Below are 6,847 nucleotides of genomic sequence, written 5' to 3' on the forward strand. Positions count from 1 at the left end.
TTATCATGCAAAAACCAATAATTTGAATTGTTTATCACCAAGAAAACTTAGACTATTTTTCTACATTCCAACAAAAGTTTTAGGTACTACTTGTGTATTGAAAGTTATTTTAATAACTGTTTAATTTGACAAAATAATTCATACCTTTTGAATTTTTTTTATTTGTTATACCTTTATAATTATTTAATTTAATTATTGTAATTAACTTCCATGGTTTTGAAAATAATTTTATTTTTTGAGGTTTATAACTGGTTAGCATCAATTTTTTAAAAAAAAATTATGCTTTGTTTAAAAATGCTTTGAGTTTTTGAGGTAATCAAAATGTGTTTAATTTTTTTTTAAATTATTGCATATTTTAAAATTGTTTTATTTTATGTATGAGAAGTTTTTAGTTCGTTTTTTAATATTACGGCATGTAATAGGGGTGTAAAACATTTTTGTGCTCAGGGGCCCTGCATGCTATTAAGATGGCCCTGGTATAAGAGAGTGAAAATGTCTTTCTGTTCAGAATGTTGAATTTCTAAATGTTGAATTTTTTTTTGATAAAATTAAATGGACCAAAAAATTTAATGTTGTTTAAAGTTCATTTGCTTATAAGTTGTACTTGTAAGATCATGAGAATTTTACTCACAATAATCTGGATGAGGTATCAAAGTTTTAAAAACTTTCTACTAAACTATTATTTTTCTGGCGCTCAGCATTTTTAAAAAAATTATAAGTGAAATTTTTATATTCATTATCTTCGAAAATAGCATAAATGAATAATACATGCTTTATTAATATGTTTTATAAGTTGCAATTAAGTGAAAAATATTTTTGGAATCTTTTAATGGTGTTTCTTTTTTGTTCTAGGTTCCATTTATTCCACTGATGTTTCAAATTCTAGTTTTGACTCCATCCTTCATAAGTGTAATTTTTGTCACCAACAATTTCCGTTCAAATCCACTCTCAATGTGCACATGCGTTGTCACACTGGAGAACGTCCATTTGCTTGTAAAATATGTGGCAAAAATTTCACTCAAAGAGGAAACCTTAACATGCACATGAAAATTCATGTGCAACTAAGAAAATGTTTGTGAAAATTTTGCAATGCATGTGTCACTTAATATGTTTTTTTTTTCAATAACGGCAGGCACTGAACTTTTGTTCTTTGCCTTAGAAGATGCCGGAAGTGTTGCTCATTTATCGTTGCCCAGTGGGCACCTGTGAACCAAAGTCACGGAGGTGATCAACATTACCCACGCCACACTGCCACAAATACCCGTTCATAGGGTGGGCCACATTCATACATTCACACATCAGATGACAACACAGAGAGAGAAACAACCATGCCCAGAGCGGGATTTGAACCCGCAGTCAGGCACGCTAACCACTCGGCCACCTGACCGGCGTGTCACTTAATATAACATGAAGTCTCTGTTGGTTTCTATAGATTTCAATTTACTGGTTTTAATCATTGTAATTATAATTAGCTAATCAGGTTTGTTACACAACTTTAGTTTTTTATTGTATTTTTTTATGTCAAAAGAAAAAAGATTTAAAAGTACTTTAAAGGAAACATGCACAGTTTGCTTGATATTATATATTTTCGTTTGGATATATTAAAAATAGGCCTGTCTGGAAATACCTATTTTAAGCAGAATTGAAACCTAAATAGGTTTATAAACCTATTCAATTTTAGTATCAGTGTTTTTTTTTTCTTTATGTCAAATGAAAATTCATACATATTTTAAAGGAAATGGTGCTGCTTACTTGAGGTCTGTCAAGATTAACCTATTTTAAACAAAATTAAAATCTAAAATTGTGAGAATAAAAACCTGTTTAATTTTTAGCTGTATAGGTTTACACATTTTTAGTTAGTGTTTTTTATGCCAAAAAAAAATTAATTAAATGTACTGTAAAGAAAATCTGAGCAGTATGCTTGATATTATATTTTTTGGTTGGATATGTAAAATTTAGATCAAAACCTATTTTAAACAAAATTTAAACCTAAAATTGTATAAAAAAAACATTTAGCTAGGTTTATCACACAATTTTAGTTATTTTTCATGTCAGAAGAAAATTTTAATGTAACTTAAAAGAAATGTGTGCCATCTGTTTAATATATTATTTTGTTTGGATACGTTTTAAGAGGCTTCTGCTTTAAAAGCCTGTTTTGAACAAAATTCAAACCTAAAGTTGCATAGAAGATCCTTTAGGTGTACTGGCTTATTATTCAATCATACTAGTTTCAGTGTGTTTTTATTATGTACAAAAAATTAAGTGTTCCTTACAAAGGAACTGTAAATGTGTGCATTTTCTTGATATATAAATTTTGTATCTAATGTCTTTGCTGTAATTTTGTTTAAAATGTTGCTTGTACAATTTATTTATTTATTTTTTTTTGTAATTTATTATATTCACAGTCTAAGCTAAATATAATTTGAGGGTTTTCTACAACAAAGAACTAAATAAATTTTTTATAGTGTTTAATAATTGCAAGGAGTAACAATAAATCCTCCTATTTACCCTGATAATTGAGACCTCAAAAGTCTTCTTAGGTATCCGAGAATCCAAAAATTTTATTTAGTGAAATAAAAAGAAATATACATAAATTACACATTGCGTACAAAGCCACTGATATTTTGAATCAGTGTATTAAAAAATTTGCCTTGAAAAATTGTTGAATGAGGATAGCAGTCACTGGAAATTTATAAATATTAAAAAGTTTGTTAAGTTTTTGCTACTGACTTTTGTTGATCGTAATCTTGCCAGAAATTTTTTTACATAAATAATGTTAATTTTATTTCAAAAGATTGCTTTGGTCATTGTACGTTTGGTTTATTGTTTAAAATGTTTCACTTCATAAAAATTGTTATTAATTTTTATTACAATCAAATTTTTATGGTAATGAGTGCCTTTTATTATTATTATTTAAATTCTTACCATTTGCACAAGATAGTTATAAGATAAGTAGTACATACTACATTAATTAAGCAATTTTACATATGCTGGGAAAGCTGAGTTTGGAGTTCAATGAACATTGATGGTTATCCTGTCAAAGCTACATATGTTGTAGCAAGGAAACCTGACTTACTTGATGACCAAGAGCTGGTTTGGGTTATCCTGTTAAAGCTACATATGTTGTAGCAGGGAAACCTGACTTACTTGATGACCAAGAGCTGGTTTGGGTTATCCTGTTAAAGCTACATATGTTGTAGCAGGGAAACCTGACTTACTTGATGACCAAGAGCTGGTTTGGGTTATCCTGTCAAAGCTACATATGTTGTAGCAGGGAAACCTGACTTACTTGATGACCAAGAGCTGGTTTGGTATGCAGAACATGTGTGGGAAAGCCAATATTTGCTCCAAATTTTAATGTTCTCTTTTAAGAAGTGGTTTATTCAAAATATTAACGACAAATTTTTTCCCTGTCCATCAAAATGGCACAAATAGAAGGTGATCTACTAGATAGTAAGGATGAGAAGTTCTTTGATTCTGTTTAGACCTGAACATAAATGTTTAAACTAAAGGATTTTTAAGGATTCCATACAATTATTTTTGTCTTTCTATTAAATTGCAACTATCTGCAACGACATGCAAAAATTGTGGAATTTACCATGCCTCGCAGAAATAAACCAATCATCATAAAAAAAATTTATGTGATAAGAACTGCCAACCTTGTTCGAACTGTTGAAATTGCTGATTGCCAAGTAAACGAGTTAATGTGCATTATAAAGTACGTAGAAGGAAGGGAAGATACCTAAAAGAAGTTTAACCAAGTGCAGATGCTAAAAATATCATAATAATGGACATTGAAAAATGGTTAGAACAACCTTGCGCGCCATCTGAATCGACATAAATGCAATTATAATTCATGTTAAAACAATGAATAAAAGCTATTTTTTTATTAAAATTAAGATTCAGAAACTTAGTTGAGCAGAATTTTAAAGAAATTAAAATTTTACATAATCATAGGGGAGTTTGCAGTTTCCTTACAAGGGGGTTAGAAAATGCCAAAAAGATGTTCATGTACGTATTGTTTGAACAACCTCTTAGGTTTATTTAATTACAATTATTGGAATAAAAAGAACTTTCATCCAATGCACATTATTAGTCATTAGAAAGGACTATTTGAAAAATGTAATCTTTTAAAAAATATCAGGCTTGTAATTTTTAGAGAGACTAGGAGACTCTCCAATCACCTATAATTTACTTCTCATTAATTTTTTTCTCCTTAAACCAGGGATGGGCAAACTACGGCCCGCGGGCCAACTGTGGCCCTCCGGAGGGTTTTATCCAACCCGCAGATAGTGGCGAATATAAACAATCCGTGGCGAATATAAACAATATACATCCATTTTCTTGTCTACTTTGTTTAAAGCTATTTTTGTTCTTTTTTTTTTAACTAAGTACTGACGACTTTTTTTACTTTCTCTATTTCTTTTCCCTACAAAACTTAAATTGATGGAAATAGCTAGCCCAGACAGCTGGTTCAATTGGTAAAATGTTGAAAACAGAAGTTCTTTATTGAATAGTCCAAGATTGGCGCCGTCTGAAGCAGTTGTTTCTAAATATGACAAAGTTTGAGTTTTACAAATCATTACTAAAAGCTAGTTTCCTAAATTTAATATTTTATGCCCAAAAAATCAGTCTGTTTGTTTCATCTTATATATTTGAACAAGTGTTTTCAACTATGAATCTTAGAAAAAATAATTTCAGAAGTAGACTAACAGACAAACATTTAGCCTCGTTCCTTAAAATAAGTACAACTCACTTGGAACCTCAGTGTAAGGAACTTTCAAAAATGAAATCATAATTTCATTAAATATTTAAATTAAAACTTGTATATCGTTTTTTTTTATTTTACAAGTTTTTACTTAGCCCACCAAGCATTTTTTTTTCTTCGATTTTTTGCCCTCGACCAAAAAAGTTTGCCCATCCCTGCCTTAAACGTAATATTTCCTGCAAAAACATTGAACATTTTGGTTTCAAAATACACAATTAATGTATCTTTATATAACATTTTCTTGATGTGTTAATCATAATGGAATAGATAGTTACCTAGATTTTTAAAAAAATAATCACCTGTACTTGAAAAAAAAATTAACTTTAGGAATACAGACTGTAAGACTTAATAAATGCCAGTAATTTTACTCGTTGCAACAGTTTCAACAATTCAAATATGAAATGGTTCTTACCATTCTTTATAAAGTTTTTTTTTTTTAATTTACTATAAATATTAAGATTTATATCTGGATCATCGGATTTTTGTAGCTCAATATATGATAGTAACTGCAATCAAGAAAATATGATCCCAATAATTTTTTTCAACAGAATGGTCAAAAGTTTGGACCTGTTAATGTCCATTTTACTTTTTATATTCTTTGTTATGTTGAAGGGATCCAAAAAGTTTTGCACTCGATTATAAAGTTTGTTTATCCAAAGGGTATTCCAAGAAGAAAAAAAATTAATAATAATTTACGTATTTTTTTTATTTAATAACACTTAATATTCAATGTACTAAGAATGCACCAATATCCAGTATATTTAAGTGCTTTTATTGTCAAGTGTCATTTTTTTTTTCAAAGTATATAACAACTTGAATTTAAGAATTTATAGTGTTATGCTGTATCCGAAAGTTACAATACTTGAGTTTTTATTGTTATTTTCTTTCCATGAATTCTAATAATATTTATTTTCTTATTAATTCCTTAATTTTGTGTTAATTTAATCCTTTATTTTTGTATTAATTTTAAGGAATTCAAAATTGAATTCCCTATTACTTAATTTTTTTTTTCAAGTTAAAAAAATTACTAAGTTTTATTGAAGAAAAAAAATTTGTGTCTGAAATGTAAACTTTTCTGGTCTTTACAAAAATTTATTTGGAAAAAACAGTCTTATATTTGATGGATTGTAAAAAGAAATTTTTAAAAAGGGTTAATTTTTAGAAATGTACTGTGTTCTGCTGTCACGTTTATTATTTTTCACCTGTGTATTTTTAGAATCCTTATAAATTATGAATTTAAAACCTTTAAAAATTAATAAAATTACATCATAGTAAATCAACTACACCATAGTAAAAAAAGAATTAAAATGATCAAAACTAGTTTATGTCAATTGATGTTTAAAGGTGTTCTTCATAATTGCCATTTAATTGATTGATTTTAATTGTTTTTAATACCCTTGCTGCAATACTGATTTGTTAATTTTGATGAGAATTTTTCCTTGCTGTAATAATAATAATTTATGGTCTCTGAAGCAAGTGTGAATTTAAACAAATTTTATTTTGTAAAAAACTAAAAATATGTGTTAAAAGTAGTGATTATAAACTATATGTATGATGTAAGATGAAAAAGCAATGAAATATAGTAAGTATTTTATAAGCACAAATGTGGTTTTAAATATAAAAAAAATGTGGCAATGCAAAACAACTAAATTAAAAAAGATTCCTACACGTATTGTAACAAACTTAGAATTCTCCAAATAAAAGAAAATTTTTAAAGGTAGCAATTGCATTTATTTTTTTGTTTTCTAGATCACACTACTTACATAGGCTGGAAAAAAACCTGGAATAGAAAAATCCACGTTTGTTCTTATTGCCCATATAAAACACATAATAAAAGCCACATGGATCAACATGTTCGACTACACACTGGCGAGAGACCTTTTAAATGTGACATCTGCTCAAAAACTTTCATCTCAAAATGGAATCTGAAGTCACACCAACTTGTACATAGATTTGATCTTTGAATATTAAAGACATTTCTATAATGAGGTTAGTTCTTTATTTCTCATCATATGAAATTTCCCACATTTAAGAAACCATTTTGCTGTCATTTATAAAGATAAAAGTGGAAACTGTGCG

At 28.2% G+C, this 6,847-nt stretch overlaps 1 long non-coding RNA gene across 1 annotated transcript; it reads left to right on the forward strand.

The window, feature by feature from the left end:
* The first annotated feature begins 361 nt into the window (after window positions 1-361).
* Window positions 362-6,757, forward strand: LOC147812096 (uncharacterized). Its single transcript, XR_015433238.1, has 2 exons — window positions 362-1,480; window positions 6,518-6,757. It is a non-coding gene; the product is annotated as an uncharacterized LOC147812096 (long non-coding RNA).
* Window positions 6,758-6,847: the final 90 nt, after the last annotated feature.

Source organism: Parasteatoda tepidariorum, chromosome 4 (genome assembly GCF_982258835.1).
Source record: "Parasteatoda tepidariorum strain Cologne lab strain chromosome 4, Ptep-v5.0, whole genome shotgun sequence".
NCBI lineage: Eukaryota > Metazoa > Arthropoda > Arachnida > Araneae > Theridiidae > Parasteatoda > Parasteatoda tepidariorum.